The sequence below is a fragment of the Clupea harengus genome, chromosome 7, assembly GCF_900700415.2.
Source record: "Clupea harengus chromosome 7, Ch_v2.0.2, whole genome shotgun sequence".
Taxonomy (NCBI): domain Eukaryota; kingdom Metazoa; phylum Chordata; class Actinopteri; order Clupeiformes; family Clupeidae; genus Clupea; species Clupea harengus.
The window spans coordinates 16,545,496-16,567,291 of NC_045158.1; the positions used below are offsets into that span (position 1 = coordinate 16,545,496).

Here is a 21,796-nt window from a genome sequence, read left to right on the forward strand (position 1 = left end):
TCTGACATTCTGACATCCATATGTTAACAGATAACAGACACATAAGGTACAATGCACTGTACCAGGAAAATCGGCCATTCTTGTGGCTATCTTTCCATATGAAGGCCAGAGGACATCACTGTCCATTCACTGGGGAAAGTCAAATCAAAGTTGGAGAGCTGGGCCCAACGTGCCACTCAATCCCCACCGAAGCCTTTTGTCCAGGTGACAGACAGAGCCTAATATGGTCATTCCCAGCGAGTCTTAGGTATTTCTGTTCATTTATCACCTATTCTTTTCAAGCAAGAGGAGCCACTGACAAGAGGCCACGACACGTCCATTCAATCAGGAGACTCTGTCCAGCAATCAGCCCTGGACCAGTTCATGGGACATCCAGGAGGGAAAAAACATGCTCCCTGAAATCAGCATTGCACCAGTCATTGTATAGGCTTTGCCTCCTCCCCAAAAGAATGTCTCTCCAGCAGTCATCAGCGAGTTCCTTCTGGAGCAGCCATCCACAGTAGAGTTCAGCTGAACCTCAATGGTCAATCAGTCCTGGGCCTGTCCCTGTCTTACCCCGCTCAGTCAACGTGAATAGTTATCTCAGTTTCCTAGCAAATGCTTGAGAGCTGTGCACTCAGAAGAATCTTATTCTTGGGGAGGATAAATGACTTACTGTACAAATGTGCCTGTGTCCTTACAAAAATCACCTTGGTGAAGAGGAGTTGGCAATTTAAATGGCCTCAAAGATGTTAGCTCTCAAGGCTATTTTTTTTTTAGTTATTGATTTTTATGTCTTGTACTGCTCTTCGGTTATGGCACCTTTCTGTATTGATTCTTTTTGATTTGAACCTAATTGCAAAAAAAATAAAATAAAAGAATAAAAATACAGACATGTGGAGTCAAGAGTAGAGGCCACTTTAGGAACATATGATCAGTGTAACCATGGGTTGTTGGTCTGTAAATGCAGCTGATAATGATGACTGTCGAGTGTTCAATCATCAGCTGCGACCAGCATGCCCCAAGAACAAAACAGACCACCAATCACAGTCACAGTCAGAGTTTTTCATACAAGTTAAAAAATATATAGAAGTTACGCACCCAAAGGGCTGAGTGCCTGTAGCTGTACAGTACGTGGTCATATTTTACAGAGGTACACTGTTAAAAAAGAACAAAGACCACATTTTGTATGATAAAAAAACACACCTTTTTTTTTGCAAAACCGTTTAATCAATATTCAAAATATTTTCAGATTTCAAAGGAAAGCTCAGAAAAAGTGTGGAATGAATGTAATGTAAAAGTTAAATTATGGACTTAAACCACTTTATGGAAAAACATGTTAAAGGTTATACTTTAGGGTAGGGTAGTAGAGCTCTACGTGGAACTGATGTACCTGGTAGGCTGTCTAGTAGGCTGCTATTTCTTAGAAGAACATACCCTAAAGAGTAGTGGCCCTTAGTCAGGTAGGATGAAAAAAGCACTGAAGTTCCAGATAAAATGAATGGAAACAATTATATTTTTCAATGATTATCACAGTTCTATGCAAATGACAGAGTCATAATTGCGGTTTGCCCCGATGAAGTCATCGCACCCCACATTTAGCTGCAAGACGTCTGTCACAATCTGCCATCTGTAATTACCCACTCATGTGCCTCTGCCTTGTATAATTAATAATTCAACCTGGTATCATGCACTTGAAGGCAACTCCAGGCTTTTCCCTAACACTTCCTGTGACAGTGAGCTTCACGCAGACAAACATCAATGAACTGATTTCAGTCTGGGTCGGATTCCCAGGCGGGAGAGCGAGTTGGTCCTGTAGCTCAGTGGGTAGAGCAAGGCGTTAAAGAATCACGGGTTAGGCACCCAAGGAGTAGCAGACTGATGATGATGTATGTCAGCAATGCACTGTAAATCACTTGCTAATCGCTCAATGTGTATAATGAATGTAAATGTAAATTGTATGTATGATGGTGTGATGAGTTTTAATTATACGTGTCACTGCATCTTTCCATTACTTATGGTTCAAGTACCACAGATCACAGCAATATAAAAATACAGATTTAAAGAAAAAAACTTGCTAGATGCAGCAGCAGGGTAGAGGTAGTGACAGGAACCCCCTTTGAAGGTGGGTCCCTGAACACAAACAGACAAGCCCAGTGCTTAGATCCAGGGTGACAGCTGATGGGCCCTAACCTTCTCTTTGTTCACACAGGGGCATATCCAACCGGACAGGGGCACATCCAAGCCATGGGAAGTGACAGATTCACTGCTCTTGTCTCAGCCTCTGTGTGTGTGTGTGTGTGTGTGTGTGTGTGTGTGTGTGTGTGTGTGTGTGTGTGTGTGTGTGTGTGTGTGTGTGTGTGTGTGTGTGTGTGTGTGTGTGTGTGTGTGTGTGTGAGAGAGAGAGACTTGTATGTGTGTGCGTGCATACATGCGTGCCTATATCTGTGTGTGACATAGACAAAGACTGTGTGTGTGTCTGTGTGTGTGTATGTGTGATTGTGTGTGTTCCCTTTGTTTACCAGTATGTGTGTTTGTGTGTGCGCGCGTGTGTGTTTGTGTGCGTGTGTGTGTGTGTGTGTGTGTGTGTGTGTGTGTGTGTGTGTGTGTGTGAGCACCCGCTTTGTTTACCTAGGAGCAGCCTCCAGACTGTGATGTGTACTGGCAGAGGGGGTTGTGAACATCTGTTGCGGAGGTGCACTGCGGTGCGGTGACATGCAGTGTGGTGCGGGAGCCACCAGACATGAGCAGTGTGTGGACAGACACATGGCCACCACCATCCCTCAGGGGCTGAGGCAGACTGCAGAGCCCAGATCCACCCCAGAGTGGGCAGCCACACAAGGCCACTTCACTGGAGCATTACATGGTGAGTTCTAGGTGAGGGGTGGGGTGGGAAAGTCAACTGGTGTCGACTGTGTCAAATAAAGTTTTCAACTTTACAAAAGATGGTGAGAAATGGAGAGAGAGAGAGAAGAGGGAGAGAGAAGAGGGTGCCAGTTTGATATTATAAATATCAACATCAATATAAACAATATTATTATGTACCACGTACATGCCATTTTGAAAGAGAAAGAGTGAAACCACATTTAAACTAGTACTTTTGCAAAACTGGTGCGTCTATCTAGGGTTAGTGATATGTAAGTGATATCAAAGTGCCTTTACTCATTGCTAATTAGTGTGTTATACTTTACTTAAATGTGTAGTTACAATGTAACAAAGTTGAAAGTGATGTATTGTAAACTTTTTTATTATAAAGAGTATTTTGCACTTTGTGTTTGTCTGAAATTGTGAAAGTTCGAGACTGGCCCACCGTTTAAGTGTGCAAAATCCACACATGACCTTTACATGCGACGATGGAGGAACTTAGCCACGAAAGGTAAGAAAAGCTTCCCCGCACACAATGCCTTGATACCTTATCTCAGCGTATCTATATGGCCCTGCGAGGGAACGTAGCTGACCTCCGCGGTCCACCCCCGTGTCGAGTGTGTGGGGTGGCTGAAGCTAAACACACCAGCAGAGCCGCCGCACTGAAACAGATACCACAGAAGCGCTGTTGTTACAGACTCTGAGACCACTTACAGCAGGTAATGAGCTGAAGGCCTTGTGTACAAATCTCTCAGTTTGCAGGCTTTTGCTAAAAGCTTAAAGGTTGTGGGGCTTTTTTGTGTTAAGGATCATCTAAACACCATGGTGTATCGCGGTCGAATGGTGAGTTAGTGGTTTATGTTCTGAAGCACTGTTTTGTATTGTCCATATAGTGTTAATTATTCTGGAGGGGTGAAAGGCTCAAATGCTCAGGCAAAAAAAAAAAAGAATAACAAAATTAACTGCATGTATATGCATGAAACCTGTTGAAACGATTATCAAGAGTTAATTTATATTCCAAAAACCTCACTCTCAAACCCCAGGTCACTTCAGTGATCAAAAACTAACAAGCAAATGGTAGGAATGAGCTCTCAACCCAAACTCAGCGTATGTTGATTTGATGAGTAGCAGTGTTACTAGTACAAGTAGTAGTTGTTGTAGTAGTAGTATTAGTTGTTGTAGTAGTATTAGTAGTAGTGGTAGCAGTAGTAGTAGCAGTAGTAGTGATAGTAGTAGTAGGAGTAGCAGTAGCAGCAGTAGTAGTAGTAGTAGTAGCAGTAATATTAGTAATAGTAGAAGTAGTAGTAGTAGTAGTAGTGGTAGTAGTAGTAGTAGTGGTAGTAGTAGTAGTAGTAATAGTAGTAGTCTTATAAAGGTATCATGGCCTTCAAGCACTCTTAGCACTATGTCAGTGTGTTTAACTAGTGTCCGTGTGTTTGATGGACTGTTTTGATATGGAACAACCTCTACATGTAATTGATGCTGCATTTAGAAGTTTCCAATTAATCCAAGGGTGGTATGATATTGTTTTGTGAAAAGGAGACTTATCTGGCCAGAAACACATCTCACAATCTGTGTCTTCTATAGTGAGCGTTTCTGTTGTGGCTCAAGAGACGCCTGTCAAACACGTCTCACTTAGGCAAACTGCAAACTGTGTTTTGTTTCTGTGAGAGGGAAAGGAAATAAAAATAATGACAACAATCAAAAAAAGCTTTTTTATGTCCAACATCAAACACGTTTCCCTCTTAACATTTTACAGCTAAAAAACTCATAATAACATAATAATTCCTGTGGACAAAGCAATATTTACCATTCCTAAATCAGTATTTACACCACAGTAATCACCAAAGGATAAGACGGAAAATTACTAATAATGACCGGTTGTAGCAAATGTGATGCTTTTATGTAAATGCCGGGACCCAGAATATGGCCTGGAAACAAAAGAGCGGCGAAAAGTAAGTATAAAACAGTGCATTAGCGCACCAATTAAACACAACTCCTCCTTAACAAACAGTCCAGGCCCAGAGGTTGCCATGGCAACTGGGATGAAAAAGACACAGGGGAAGATACACACATGGTGATACCTTCATGGATTTACGAGCTTGGTCACGTGTAAAGTATTGGTAAGTTCATTATGAATATTTGTAGAAGTGGTATTATTCACTAACAACACAAATACAAACTCTGGAAACAAATGATGCATTGATTAAAAGAAAATAACAAAAAAAGGATTGAGCGATGTGATTAATCTGGTTGAATTAACATTGAAATAAAATGATATCAATAGTCAATATTTCATTAATATTTACAAAAGCATGTCTAGCATAGCATTTCTATCTTTTCAAGCCAGTTTTCACCTTTAGTGTACCATTCAAAGGGAAGGCGCATGGGCGTAACTATAGGGGGTGCAGCAGGTGCGGCTGCACCTGGGCCCGTGGGGTATCGGGGCTCGTAGTAGGGCCCAAAGATATACATGCGTCGCTCGACGAGCCTCCCCTTCCAAGTATGCCGTTCGACGGGCCCACCGTCAGCATTTCAGTGTCACATTTTCTCGAATATGCTTATGTTAATACGCGCTGTTTTGAGATCTAAGGCTGTGTCAAATGCTATATATATGCTTGAAAAGGCAAACTTATCTCAGTCATGGTCGTTATACTTTTTTTGGGGAAAGTAGCAATTTATAACAAAATCATATGCTTATCCTACATACACTATATAAACTATCAAAAAACTATTCAATGAAATGAATAAGTTCTTATTTTCTTTGGTATTTTTGTGATTAGCAATGATGATTGCTGGGTAATATGTATGTTGTTGTCCAATGTCAAGTCTCTATTTGATCATGTGACAATACAATACGCTATAGTTAAACCAATTCGAAGGTCTGATAACCTAGTAATTAGGTCCTAGTTCTTATAGCACAGCACAACTTTACTCGTAACAATGCCGTTTAAGCACAAGAGTGGAAGTAGAAAAGGGCAAGAGAAAAAAGAACAGGAGGAGAAGGCGGCAAAGCTGCCTAAATGAGATTATTTTGGCTTTTTAACTAGCCCGTCAACGAATCGCCAGCCCACGGGGTCAGCAGTGCAGCAGTTCGTTTTTTTCGTTCGTAATAATATCTTGCACCTGGGCCCGTCGTTACTACGTTACGCCACTGGGAAGGCGTATGGTCTCAGTGACAGCAACAGAATACCCAAGGACACTTCAAAATATCCAAAATCATGGTACAGACAATCTCCAACTTTTCTGCATTCATATTCCACCCAGCCTCTGTGGCAGAAATGAAAGGAGTCATCTTTAATTTGAATGTACTCAAGTAAGAAAAAACACCTAATTAGCTTCTTCCAAAATTGCAAGTCACGTAATCCGGTGGGCCGCTTCCCCACATTCACAACTCATTAGAGGAGAATAACTCCTGCCAGGTCTGACTGCTGCAGAATTAATCATGCTGAATTTGACTGGACTAATAGACCACACTGGCCTCCAGTGAAGGAAACATCCTCGTGAATGCACACAATGGAGAATCACCGAGGCCATGCACAATAACGTGATCATTATTCTGCATTAATTGGGGTTGGGTTTATGGACAGGTGCTGATGGTGCTTTTGGATTTGTCCTTATGACTCATAAGTTGTATTTAGGGGGCAAATATTCAGGATGTGCTGAGGAGTATAGTGAGGATAATCGAACTAAGTCGTGCTGAAAGGGATGTTGTCATGAATTATTTTTTCCTAAATCATTACATTAATAATAATTTAGAAAAATCATGCATTGATTATTTCAATATAATATCAATTCATTCAAGGAGTTTTGCAACCATTAATGAACCCAGGAAAAAAAAACTACGCATCTAAGCATTACGCTATACAAACACACACAAACACATGCAGTTGTATATACATAAACAATAATGGCCCAAGCTGGCCTCAGAAAATATAGGAAAGAGTGCTTTTGTCATGCATTTACCAAGCAGGCTCCGCCACTTTGAGTCGTTTGTATAATGACACCGGATTCAAGACCATCATTAGGAACCGTTCTTCTCCTACTGTGCCAGAAAGATGAATTAGATTGTCTTTACCCTCTGATTTCAGACCGCATTAAATCTCCCGCTGAAAAGGTAGTGCTACTCAGCTATTGATCTGCACATTAAAGGATCATTAAGGCTACAAATTGGTAGCATCCGTGTGATTAATCGTTGGGTAAGAGGGTCATACCCGCCGGAGTGGAAAGAGCCGGACCAAAGAATGTCAAAGCCGGTCAAGTCCCGGGTGGTACCAGCGGAAGCCAATCTGTTTCAGGCGAGAAGAGGTGGGGGGGGGGGGGGTGAAATCGGTTAAGTGATAGTTGAGAAGCCGCCGAGTACTGGAGGCTATCGGAATCAGTCAGACCCTGAATCGCCTACCACGTGAGACTCCGAAAGGACCGCACATGGACGTATAGTAATGAAGCCACACCGCTCAAGCACCATGTGTCTTGACTACAGGGCAAAGATCTTAAAGATAGGCCTCGTGAAGTGGACGGTTATACTCTTCACGTCAACATTCAATTCAGCTGAGGCATGAATAGTTGGATTAGTTTAACACATGGGAGGGTCCAGCATGCTAATCGTATAAGATGCTCCTGGTCTAATTTGGGGGTTCCGCGGATGGGATGGTATCCTCGAATGCAGCACTCTTGAGATAATTCCACCAATGGAGTGCCAATCTTTCATCTCAAGTAGTAGGGGTCGTTTAGGACAGCAGTAGGCAGAGTATGTGTGATGTGTGTCTGGTGTGTTTAGATATGTGGTGTGTGTGTGTGTGGGTAGGTGTGGGTGTCGGTGTGGTGCATATGTGTGAATATGTGTGGTTTGTATGTGTGTGTGTGTGTGTACATGTGTAAATGTGTGGGTACTCTAGTTTTTCAATCGCGCCTCTCGTCATGCTGTCAGGGCTGAGGAGTGTGGTTCTGACACCCCCTAACTACCCCCTGAGTGTATGAAGTGTGGCCTGTGATTTGCCTGAGTTCAGGGCTCAGAGGGAGATGCTTAGCAAAACATACTTTTCATCATCTGGCCTGCAACAGCGTCTCAGAGCATCTATATACCATGATAACTTGCTAAGATGCTAGAGAAAGAAAGACTGAGTCCACACATCCACTCGCTGACTGTTAAATAACCCTCAAAAGGATGGTGCTCCCTTGGCTGGAAATGCTGTCAAGAGACTCAAACTTCTACATTTTAAACTTGCATTCAAGCCCTGTGGGTTGAAAGCATAATTGTTGAGCGTATGAGACCAAGGCGCCATTGATTCATATCAGGGGGTTTTATGTAGCATAAGATTTACCACACTTTCAACAGGAGAATGCTTTTTTTTTTTTTTTTTTTTTTTTTTTTTTAAAGGACTTAGGTAGTGGCCCAAATGGATTTTCAACTAGGCCCTAAACCTCTCAAACCGCATTGCAGCTGAATGGCAGTTAGATGTTGCCATGCCAACCCCGTGGAGAGGGGACATTCAGCTGCACATGCATCGCGGAGAGAAAGCTTTGCCAGATGTCTTCAACAATTTGCTCTGAAAAGATTTCAGCCTGCCATACTTATTAAGAGATAACAATCTGAGAGCGTGTGAGAGAGAGGGGGAGAGCGAGGGAGAGCGAGTCAGGGAGAGAGGGGTTGAGATGTATTCCTTCCTGCCATCAGAGGAAATATAGGGAGCCGGTAAAGGTTGCCGGTTGCACAGTAGCAGGCGCTGGCCGGGGGGAGAGGGGTGTGTGTGTGTGGTGTGGAGAGTCGCTGGCTATTGGTGGGTATTTATTTTAAATATTGATGCAGTGCTTCTGCATGTCCAACGTGTCCAGTATGGTCCGCAGCTGCCGCGCTCTGGCAGGGCACACTAAGGCATCTGGCCGACAGAAGAAGGAGCGAGCGGCACTCTGAATTATTCATCATATAAATCAACACCAAGAGCAAGCTGACAGTTCTGAGGGGGGGGGGGGGGGGGTTCTTCTTTTCAGCACTGTTGCACAGGACAGGCTAGCTACAATTACTAACCAAAACAAACAACTAAACAAAAACACAGCTTTAGTAGAAGAGAAGGCAAATGACCAACAGTGTTAATTTTGCTCAAATGGTTCAACCATATATTCATTCAATCATCCACAAGATCCCAGTATCCCAGTCCTGTCCTCTATCTGTCCTGTTCTCAAAAACAATTGCACAAGAAGAGCCGGTTAGCTTTAGCTTACAATCATACCCCACCTCAGTTCACATAACACACATGACCACCGACAGCAAACTCTCCTGTACAGGTAACCCGGTCCCTGACCACACAGAGTGCATACACTAACCATTGGCCCAGCTATCCCTCCCTCCCACCCTCATCTCATGATCCACTTAATGGGAGTCAGATGCCCAGCTTTGATGGCAGGGGTTGAGCGGGACAGTCTCCAAGCCCTGTTCAGGGAGGTATTAGGCAACAGGACGGCAGCGCTATCACTGGTAATGGAGGCTCGCGGGGAGCGGCCCGGACCAATAAAATGTGGGGGGTTCCACTCCAGACTTAACGGGGCCTTCATTGGGAGGAAGGACTTCCTGGAGCTTTGATGGTGACTTTTAGTATGTGAGAAGATGCGACTGGGACCAGGAGAGAGAACATGAATACCCATCTCTGTTTCTCACACACACAGACACTCACACGCACACACATGCACACACACACACACACGCACACACACACACACGCATACACACACACACGCACACACACACGCACGCACACACACACACACACACACTCACAGAATTCACTGCACAAGACTTTTGGGATACAAGCAAATCGTGTGGATCCACAGAAGTAGCTCTTGGGCAGTAAATATTGCTCTGTGAAGTCCATCATTTTGAAGTCTAGTGTGTCTGCTGGTGCAGTCTCCATCTGATTGTTTCAATGAGACTGGTTTCACTGGCAAACTATTTCACACTTAGTTTCACTGGCAATGCTAACAGGATCAAATCCACTCACATAGTTTGAGATAAAAATCACTCCCACTTTATATTAAGTGCCCTTAATAATTAATTAATGCAATGTGAGTGTATTCACTTTTGCATGTTGTTAGACAATGTCCTTGGGGTTAAAGTTAGGATCAGATCTGCAGTAAATAAAATCAGAAACGTATAACACTATTTCCTTCCAACAATTCATCAAACAGAGAATAAATCTATTCTCCCTACCTAATACTGGACCCACAAAAAAGATCAAATGTGTACAGATCAACAAATTCTTCAACACTTCTCCTGCCGTGTTGTGCTTTTTGCTTCTGTCAGCTGAGACATGATCCAGCACAGAGAGAAGGCCATCTAGCTTAGACTTGATAAGCCCCTGCAGCATAAATCATAACAGAAACACACGCTGTAAAAGTGGATTGTCCTTTCGCTCCTCCACCCCACCCCTCCCCTCCCCTCCCCTCCCCACCCCTCCCCTCCCCTCACCACCCCCTCCATTGCCACAACCACCAGCACCACCACTATAAGAGGCTAAGTGCAGCTGCTCTTGATTAGCACTTTGTATTCCCCTCATCCGCGCTGCCGTTGGCTGGCTGCATCTGCCGAGGGCACTGGGGTTTATAGGCAAATGTCATACTTATTTCACGTGCTCCCTGAAAAGGGGCTTTCAAGCATTCTTGCTTGTATATTTCAATACACAATGATTTGAGGTGACGGCTTTCGCTTCGTACGCTCGCCCCTAATGTGTGAGCTATGGCGACGGCAATAATTCAGAGGCTTTCAGAGGTACGCTAACATTTAACCAAAAACTCAAGAAGAAACGGGGGGAAAAAATAGCTTTTGTATTCTCCGGATTTCCTTGTATTTCCTGGAGAATATCAGCCTTGTTCTGTGAGCGGTCTTGCAGGGGCCTCTGTGATGAGGACCTTCTCTTTCAACAAGGAGCCAAGGGAATCCAAACAACACCAGCTGTGAAGAAAGGCTTGATAAGGAGAACACTAGAATTGAATAGTATTGCCCTGGACTGAATGGCATGTGAGAAACCAGTGGCCATGAACGATGTGCTCAACCAACACGAGAGCGTGTGGCTACAACTTGCTGTGCTGGCTTTTACAACAACACACCATACTTCAGTGAAACCTTGGTCTTTTGTCATTTGGTAGTTTATTGACTGCCTTAAGAAACATAAGCATATGCTGCAGTATATTCATATTTCCTTATGACAATAACAAAAAACACAGTTTGAACCTTTTATATTTGTTTGTCTTCATGTTCTCCTGATATGTGCATCTTTTAAATAAATTCTATTTGAATTGTGTGGAATCTCATGTGATCTCTAATCACAATTATTTTGTCTCCAGGAGGAGAATGTTTACTATGATCGAGTGTTTTGTCAGGCCTTATTCCTGTATAACAAACTCTGTTTACTTTTCACTAACACAACAGTTTCTAGTTCCCCTTTGTCCATTGGTGCACGATAAGCGAGAGGGGAAAAAATGTTAACTCCCGCCTTTTATTTGGTCCAAATCCCTTATCCTATGTGTTTGTCAACACATCGTTAGGGACCCACAGACGCTAATTACTTGTTGCTACAGTCAGCTGATTAGAAGCAAACTCACATTGTGTTGCACAGTGTGGTTTGGGCGAAGACATTCAGGCTTCACTAGTAACTTCAGACCTCATTTCCCTCTTTGTCAGATTTTTCAACGAGACAAAACACAGGAAACCAATCACACACTGAAAGATTCATGACAGCCATCTAAGACCAAGGGTCATCCATCATTTGAAGAATAGTTACAGTTTGTGGGATTACTGTACGCAGTTTTCTCCAGTAATTTTGATGTCGTTCATTTTTTGTTGGGTTTGTTTTAGATCCTTGTCAATCCAGCATTTCCCATAACTGAGCTATGCAGGGAGTGGACGATACATATTTGCACAGTTGTGCTACACAACAGTGTAATACATATTTATTTACACTCATTATGGAAAAGTGAAGAACATCTGGCAAATGTATTTGCAGAAGTAGGTGCAACAAGTGCTTCAGTATAGCACAGTAACTCCAACAACAAACAAACTAAATAAACATGTTTTTTGTTATTGAATGCATCACGAATAAATTAAATGGGGCTGCCCTCTTCCCAATCATCAGGATTTTATTGATTTGTTCTCATGTTAAGCAAATACGGTCTCACGTTCGTGGGCCAGGGAGGCAAACAGACACTTAGAGAGCCCCAGAGACAGCAGTTTAGAGCCAGGTTGTCCACAGTGAAAGCAAGAGATAAGATTTTATTACGCCTCCCCAACTTCAAATAAAGACAGAGCACCATAAAAGCCTAGGAATGCTCCTTCTCGCAACCCTCCTGTATTTTTTCGCTGTCAGTCAGGTGTTGTCTTAATCTTGCACTAAATGTGATTGACTACCACGGTGACTGCGGCTTTCTCTCTCTCTCTCCCTCTCTCTCTATATCCCTCTCTCTCTCTTTCTCTGGCTTGCTCTCTGTCTCCCTCACTCTCTCTTAGATATCTTCAGAAAAGAAATCTATTTTTGAAATGAATGACTCACCATTTAACTTATTTTGGCTATTAATATGGGAGGAAAGGAATAAAGCATTTGTGAATATAACATGTGTAAACTTAATGCTTACTTCATTCATTATGTGACATCTGAAGGTTCAAAAGCTTTGATAGACTACAACCACAATGGATTTTCAGTCTTAATTATCACTGCCATTGAAACATGTCTGTTTAGTTCTGTTTAGATTTTAGTTCTGCTAAAAATGTTGTGCTCCAAATCTCGTATGCCAACACCTCACAGTCACAAATGCTCTACCATCAGTTCTTTCATCAGTGCAACAGATTATGTTTTGCTCTGTTTTGTTCAACAGATTTTGTGCAAGTCTGATGTTTAATGCACAAAAAAACTAATTTGATTACTTTCTACCATGTACCACTGACAAGATCAGAGGTTACACACTATTTAACAAAAGTTCAGGCAAAGGACTTCTCTGCAGTCTTTTAAACAGGATGAACCTCATCATTTGCAGTCCCTTAGTATGGCCATTACTTTACCAAAATCCTTCCTTGTTTGATGAGGTAGTGCAGCTAACAACAATAGGCCTCGTTTCAGGAGTATTTCCGTCACTGCCTGGTTCTTCATGACCATGGTAAACGTAGACACACCTGGTCTATAGCAACACTGTTCACTGGGAGGTAAGTGTGCCATTACTGAGGAGTCTACAACACCCCCCCAGCCCACTCAGACATGGGGTTACCTGGCACCGTGAGTCTGAATAACCTGAACTCAGGCTTTTGTTTTGGCGGTAGCCTCCCTCTGCCCAATTGTTAGTGTGCAATTGAGCAAACACTGTTGCGGACAAAAAGTACCTGGACCAATACAATCAAGTCAGGAGATTGGTTAAGCTCATCCAAGTGGATCAGAGCCTGTTTATCCCATCTCATCCTTTGTTAAACATTAGCTCAGAGTACCACTGTCTGCTGTTGTCACCAAGCAGGATGCAGGGTGCCAGAGCGAAGCCTTGAAGGCAACGTTGAACTGTTCCTTTTGTATGAACAGAAAACAAACACCTACATGTCAGGCAATATGTGTAAACAAATAAATGCAATAATGACTATTATTATGTCACAGGAAGTGCATATGCAATTATGTTTCCATAAATTGTGTGGTTGTAGCAGACGATTGTTGCAGATAATACCATTATTGTACAAGAACGTTAATGTGCTATTATGGAGCAGCCTGGATGTTGCTAAAATGTGTTTACTGTGAATGTCAAATTGTATATTAATGAAGGCATTGAAAGTCATATTAACATTACAATACCCATTACTTCATTAAATTCCTTTTACTGCGGGCATCTTGGTAACCTCCCCTCCCCCAGTCTGTTTCTTTGTATGGGACTTCCTCAACTTTATAATGACCTAGATGACAGACACTTCCAGGTAATTACCTTTATCAGGTAGTGTTTTGACTGAAACAATGTGGCAACAGCACAAACCATGCATCTGTCAGTTACCACCATTCTGAAATAATTTTATCGACTCCACACAATTAATTTAGACAATGTGAAAGTTAAACACACCCGCATACATATATAAAAAAAATCCCCCAAAAATGAATGATGTCACTTTTTGTTGGTTGATAAGTAACAGTAATGCACTGTATGTGTACTTCTCTAAGCTCTTAGCAGAAGTGTGCAATGACTGGCCTCTTTGTGAGGTACTTTCTTATGGTCATGTGAAGATTTCACATCTATTGTTCCCACTAGGCTATGCACTATGTAGTTTCCCACACAACATATAAGAAAAGCTTTCACAGCAGGACATGACCAGTTATTTCGCCAAAACACACCAGTTAGCATACTAGCATGCTTTTATCAGTGCCAGCTGTGTTATTGGTGGTGTTTTCACAAGGTGTCCGCATGCCTTTTCGGTAGTCATCTCATTTGCTTCTGTCCAAAACTCTTCACTGTTGCTTTAAGAGCTTGGAGTCATGAACGAGAGAGGGGTGACCAGTAAGTTCACATTCAGTCACTGGACATGACTGGCACATGAACAGGTCTCCCAAGGCAGTGTCCATCAACTGCTCTGGCTTTGTTCCTTCCTGACATTGTAATCAAGAGTTCAATTCTCATCCTCCCCCTTTGTTCTTTTTTGGTTCCTTTCCTTTTTTCTGCTACAGCTGACCAAAGATAAGAGAGAGAGGTGGGGGGGGGGGGGGGATTAGAGAGAGGAGGGGTGTGGATGGCAGGCAGGTGAGGAAAAGCACCAAAGAAACACACGCACACCAAAGAAGGAAAAAATCAAAGGAAAGAAGAAAAAAAAGAAGGAAAAAAAAAGTCATCTTCTGTTTCTGAAATATGCTGTGCTCCGGTGGCCTGTGATTTACAGTACACATACAGAAACCCTCCCCCCGAGCGGCTGCCACTGCAGGAGTCCCTTGTGCGCCTCTTCTCCATTTACCTTCTCCGATCCCGGGTCAGTCTCTCGCATTCCCCATCAATCCTCTCATGTTTTGACAGATTTAGTGTCTTTTTTTCCCCTTTACAGTTCCTTATCTTATATTATCAGCTCAACTGATTCTATCTTGCTGACCCCCAGGGCGGGATCGCCGACCAGTCAAGGGTCAACACACGCGTCCAGTGCAACACCTCGCGGGAACGGACCCATCTGCATGGCGGTTGCAGGCGTCCAGTCAGCACCCTTTTCCGGAAGCTTCCTGGGGAATAGCGCGCAGTGACTGCCCACTTCCCGAGCCCTACAGACACGGGGCTTGACTCAACAATGAAGCCTCTGAAGATGAATGGGAGCTCTTCATGACCCACTTCATATTCCACAATGGCTCCCTCGCTGTGCTGCCGGACGCCATGCAGAGGACCTCTTGACCAGTGTCAATCAGTGTGTAGTCCCCCACACCAGACAGACCCTCCATGGATGAGGGGAGAGGTTGGATCATCAATGAAGAAAAAATGATGAGGGGTCCGTGACAGTCTGTATTTATTGTGTTGTGGTAAAGAGTGACTGGGGTGTGTGCCAACTTGAACTATAACTTGCCTGTTGTGAGCAGGTGCATCCAAATCAGGTGCATCCACTGATGTGAGTTGCAGTGGCCATTAACTGGACATGTTACTTTTGGATGATCGTCAGCAATCCTGATAGTTAAGTGTCATGAAGAGCACTGATGAAATGCAAACAAACTCACAAAAAAAAACATTAATTATAAATGTTAAATTTCAGTCTACATATTGTAGAACATATGTGTACACCTCAAATGCACCTCAAAACTTCTCGGGTACTTCAATACTGACTTAAATCAAGTCTGACAAGGACACAGCATTTCTGATATTAAGAAATGACCCAGGGATGTGGACGAGCAACATTGTAGCGCCCCGCAATGCCTGAGTCTTGTATTACTGCATGTGTGTGTGTGTGTGTGTCCGTGAGTGTGTGTGTGTGTGTGTGTGTGTATGTTTGCACTTGTGCATGTTACTGTGTGTGAGCATCTGTGTGTGTGTGTGTGTGTGTGTGTGTGTGTGTGTGTGTGTATGTGTGTGTGTGTGTGTGTGTGTGTGTGTGTGTGTGTGTGTGTGTGTGTGTGTGTGTGTGTGTGTGTGTGTGTGTGTGTGTGCGTGCGTGCACATGCACGCGCAAGGCTCCTTGAAGGAGAGCGACTGCACTGCACTTCCTGGTGCGGCTGAGTGGATGTCAGCTCCTGGGAGAACGGCACGCTGCAGCACTTGAGTACATGTTCTCCAAATGGAGATGGGCTAAAAGCCACTGCCCAGGAGGAGGCCGAGGCAGCGACAGGGGGAGAGGGAGAGTGTCGGCCATGCACTTAATACAAATAAATAAATAAACACACAGAGGCAAAAATATAAAAAGCAAGAGAGTGTGTGTGTGTGTGTGTGAGGTGGAGAGATATACTGTAGCTTTTGAGAGTATTCACTCAAATGTGGGTATTCTGGAAAGTTGTTGTGGACATGTATAGATTGTACTTGATAGTATAGTTCATTTTTAGGAGGATTGAAAGAAACAAGGAATTCTCCTGTGAGTGGAGACTTTTGGATACTATAAATGCAAATGCATGCAGAGGACTTGTGAGGACTGCTTTGATGGGGTTTGATTGGTGAGTTAACAGGGGAAAAAGCATAACAAAACAAAAAGTCTTTTAGTAAAATGAATGTTTAAATGTGAAAAGGGAAATTAAAACCTTACAGCACAGTCTTCATATCCACCAAATGACTTCACAACAACATGGTTGGCTCTGCACAAATGATCAGACACTGCTAGCATTTCAAAGCTACAGAGGCCATTCTTCTTCACAGAAAAGAGGTGCTCGTTTCCCCCGTCTCCCATAACCCAAAGAAATTAGCCCAACAACATTATTATGACAACTCGCATAACAAACAGCTAAACACATTACCACACTTGGCATCTTACATTTCCTCCTGCTGTCCCTGGATAAGGCTCTTTCAGGCCAGACCCGACTAGTGAAAATATCTGTTGCTCGCACAGAGGGTGATACCCGGCAAATAAAGAAGACAGAAACTCAAGCTGAAGGGTATGTGAGACCATTGTCAAGCGAGACAATGGACAAAACCAACATTGGCTGGAAGGGGAAATTTGACTCCCCAATCTGTTAGACTTTATGCACTGATAAGAGATGGGACTCTGCTGCGCTTATTGAGAAAAGTACAGTAAACTGAAAAAATCCAGTCAGAACAGGTCATTGAGAGTGTCCGCTGCCGTGGGCTTAACATGACACTTAAGTACTTTTACAAGTAAAAAGAAAAGGCATTTCTGCACACATTACAATCTGCCCGGACTCTAATCTCTGAGTCTGTAATGCCAGTGGCAGTCTTTCAGCTGGAAAAAAAAAGAAAGAAAGAGAGAGAGAGAGAGAGATAGTGAGAGAGAGAGAGAGAAAGAGACAGAGAGAGAGAATTACACAACAGGGGCAGGACACTATGGTGATTTGTTGCATTTTCATTACAACTACTTTGTGATTGTACAGGGAGTAATCATGGATCTAAATAGCTCTGAAAGTGACTGTTTTCTGAATGTGTAACTCAAAACGCCCCCCTTTTAACAAATGAGCCAGTGTTTTCCACATGGAAATCCCTTGCATTGAACAGTCGGAGTGCCTCTCTCCAAAACACACACTTATTGACTAGATAGGAGGAGAGTGGTACACAGACCTGGGGCACGCAACTCGACTGAGGAGTCTCTGACACTCATGATACTCTATCCAGTTAAAAACATATCTAGATAAGCAAGAAAACCCTCACTGTTCGCTGTGTTTGCTGGGAATGTTGTACAAGGGAAAAATATATTCCAATGTTGTACATGTGACAGTTTTTTTATTCTGTCTTTGTCAGTCTGTAGTAGAATTCTATAGCACAATAGTGTCTTTGTCACTGACCCCAAGATTGCAACCTCTCAAACTCTGTGAAAATAAGGCTGGCCGTGAGAAATCACGCTGTAATAGAAACACACAATTATATTAGAATAAAATCAACATGCTAGCTAGTAATTGGTTTCTTTCCATTTTGAAGGCACAGAGCAACTAATGCAGATGGTATTACAGGAGGTTGGATGTGACTGTACTTCAATTAGACGTCCATTAAGAAGCAGTGGAAGTGGACTCCCATGTAATGAGCCAAGATGGCTCGCATAATTGTGAAATTGTTCAGGCCACCGCCATCTCTTTGTAGAATTGAACTATTTTTCATTTTCTTCTCTTTTCTCAGAGATCTGAGTTAGCCTACCAAATTTAGAACCAAAAAACCCAGAGACGGTCTGCAGTGTGTAGAATTTGCATTTGATACAACAGTGCATTGCCAAAGATCTTGAAATAATGTGCCTAGCATGTATCTACTACCACTATGACATTTCAGTCTGAGGCATTGCTAGATCATTACTCTCCTCTGCTGTGGATGACACACCCTACCTTTCAGACATGTATAAACAGTACTTTTCATCTTAGTTGCTATTGAGTTTGATCATTCCCAAATATTTTTTCAATCCAATAAAATTACTGCATATCACATTCTGTTGGTGCACACTGTTCAACAATATATACTTTGGAACGAATTATGTCTCAAATCTGGTGAGGGACGTTATTCTAACCTTGTAGAATTAACTCAAACTCATTTCCAAACAATAACAGTTACAGTCAAATAAATGCCAAACTTAACCTTAACCAGAACTAGCTTTCCCTAACCAAAACCCAGTCTAAAACCTATTTGCATGACCGTATTGCCAACCAAATGTCAACAGCTACTGTGTGGAAAATTGGGTTATCAAAATGGAATGAGAACAAAATGTGAGATACTGGATCTTCTATCCACTTTACTGGTCAGATACCTGCAAGGAGTGAACACAGTCCATCCATACTATAATGAAGAGGTAATAATCTTTTTCAGTATTTATCCATTTTCAAAAAGAAAAACAATAATTCTAATTACAATATGGATTTAGAGATGAATTGACTGGTTGGCAAGTGTGAGAACTGGATTTTTTTTTCAAAATTGCCAAGAAACATTAAATCTACCCTCATGACATCACTTTTTCTAAAGAAAAGGACAGTAATTAAGCGGTTTAGTGATAAAAATGAACTGAAAAACAAATGTGGATATTCATTCATGTCCATGTCTGCAGAAAATAATATAAATGCTTATTTACTGAAAAGAGTAACAGTTCCCATCTCTATCAGCGCCAGCTATAAGACCAGTGAATTAAATGAATGATGAATGAAATGGCAAACCAAATGCGTCCACAACTATGTGACCTCGCTGTGAGAGAGAAAAGAAGTTCATTAGGCTGTTCAAGACATGTGCTGTGATCAGACATTCTCCATCCCACAGCAATAGCCACCAAAGCGTGCTGTGTGAGCCGATAGGCATCAGAGGTGTTGTTCAAGGGGCTGCCAGCGCCACACACGACCTCCCATCCTGAGCGCGCTTGACCAATGGCAGTGCTACGGATCTAACCCCGATCCATTGTGGATGTGTTGGGCCTGTGCCATATGAGAGCCAGATCAGGGCCAGGCCAGAGCCAGATCAGGGCCCGATGAGTGCCATATGAGAACCAGATCAGGATCAGCCATCAGCCACTGAGAGACCACAGTCAGAAAACTCACAGCTCAAAGACTGTCCCAACCACCTGCTCTGGAAACAGAGGATCAGACAAAGTGACAAAATGCGGTGCCAGACAGTGCAATTAACGTTGCTAGATTAGGAGCCAGATTAGGGTCAGATCAAGAAAGAGTTTTTTCCAAAGCCAGGTGCTTTCTGACCTTGCTCAGACCCAAATTGTGTGTGTGTGTGTGTGTGAGAGTGAGTGTGTGTGTGTGTGTGTGTGTGTGTGTGTGTGTGTGTGTATGTGTGTGTGTGTGTGTGTGTGTGTGTGTGTGTGTGTGTGTGTGTGTGTGTGTGTGTGTGTGTGTGTGTGTGTGTGTGTGTGTCTATGTATGTTACGTGTGTGTTTGGAGAGAACTCCGAGAAAAGATGACACCAAGGTTTGGTGCTTCCTGCCTGACATCCTGGACCTAGAGAAGAGGCGGAGCAGGAGGGGGACAGGGAGGCCATAATTAATTTGAGTGGCAGATGAACTGTCACTTGGTCCTTTTTAGTGTGGGGCGGAACGGAAGGGCTGGTCCTATCACGACCGACACCCAAGCCCTCAAAACCTCATTGCTGTAATGTGCTTGAGAAAAGGTTGCTTCTGGACAGGTAATGAGGGACGGGGAGCTTGATCTTATCACTAACACCTCTGCTCTGCCTGAGTTCTCCCCGTAACCAAGGAAGCAGATGACACCGGGATGGGTGTGGCTAGATCCGGGCCAGATGCGTTCTGGAGTCGCATGCCATCTGGGGAACCCAAAGCCTCGCATGGAAATTAGGTTCTGAAAGCAAGGTTCCATTCGGGGAATGTGACCGAGGTTCTAATTATTTTGATAGAATCTGGACACACACGCTCATACACACACACTTTCTTTGCTGCTGCATGCTCATCTTAATCCCAGGAGAGACCTACTGGAACAACCTCGACGAGCGATGTGGAATTACACAAAAACGGTACTCTGCACATCAGCTAAATTATGGAAAAAAAGGAAAATTCAATGCAAGAATGAAAAAGCAGACAAATTCATATTTATCAACCATACATTGTTCATCCTCCATTATAAGAGGAGGAAGAAATATGCTTATCTGTTGTCTGAGCAGGTAGAGAGAAGAAAAAAAAGATGCAAATATGAATTCCATTACATTTGGGCGAATTTAATTCTTGCAAATAATTTGAGAGATGAGCCGTGTTCAAATGCCGGTCTTAATGGACAGGTGTCCACTTAAAATCTCTGGCAAAGCTGACTGTAATGGATTGGTTTATATGCAGCCTCTGGAAAAGGATTGGAGGGGCTTAAATGCTGGAGTACCCTGGCAGCGCTGGCTTTCTGCATAAACGCTGGGAGTTTAATTTTCACAACTCGCGCATTTGTCAAATTTAACCTTTCACCAACTCTGTATTACAGGGTGATCAAAATGACACTCTCTCCTTCCCCCCACGTGAAGGTGACAGCACACACATTATGGGACAAAAAATCACTCATTGTTAAAAACCGTCTTTAACACTGTGCGCAGCCTGGGGGCACATTGGCATATGTTTATTATTCTATTTGTGCGGAATAAACTTTGATAAAACATTATACTTTGGGGGTGGTTTGTGGCAGGGGACTGGATGAGTGGCAATGGGATGGGGGGGGGGGGGGGGGGGTCATGAATTGATGGCATTCAGGCAGCCATTCTGTGGACCACTAAGAGTGCCAGGCAGGGTGAGATCTGCCTGTCGAGCCCTCCAGCTAAAGAAGATGATTAGGACTATTTTTACACCGGTTACTTCGCCACACATGTGCCTGTGGTTTGTGAGAGTCATGTGGAACAGGAAAACAGGGAGGGAGCAATGAGACACAAAATACATGACAGCACGGCATACACAGAACCTGCCTGGTTTGTCCTTAAATATATGGCTTGACAAGAGGGACAAAATGCTAGGCAGAACTATGAAATTCCCACCTGGACAACAATGGCCGAAAATTATATTCAATTAACTCCCATGGCAACGGCCCCAAAAAAAGGAAAGAAAAACACAAAGGAGGCAGAAGGGATGCTGGGAGCACACACACACTCCTCTCATGAATACACTGCCACTGTTCTCCACATAGACTTCAGGGCCATAAGCCCACAAGGTAATTATATGCATCGAAACACTTCACTTAAGAGTAGCCAATAATATAGTGAGTGCAGATGTTCTCTAATCTCATGCCTTGTCTAATGGAGTCAAAAAGAGAAATACATTTGTGATATATAATATGTGATTGAATCTTCAAAGACACCCATGGTAAAGATAATATGAGAGTATGAGTATATTAAACAGAGAGACCAAAGTCAAGAATCATAGAGCTAG

The 21,796-nt window shown here is 43.0% G+C and overlaps 1 pseudogene; it reads left to right on the forward strand.

Annotated features, from left to right (window-relative positions):
• Window positions 1–2,694: 2,694 nt before the first annotated feature.
• LOC105901089 overlaps window positions 2,695–21,796 on the forward strand; it is a 95,074-nt pseudogene continuing 75,972 nt past the window's right edge.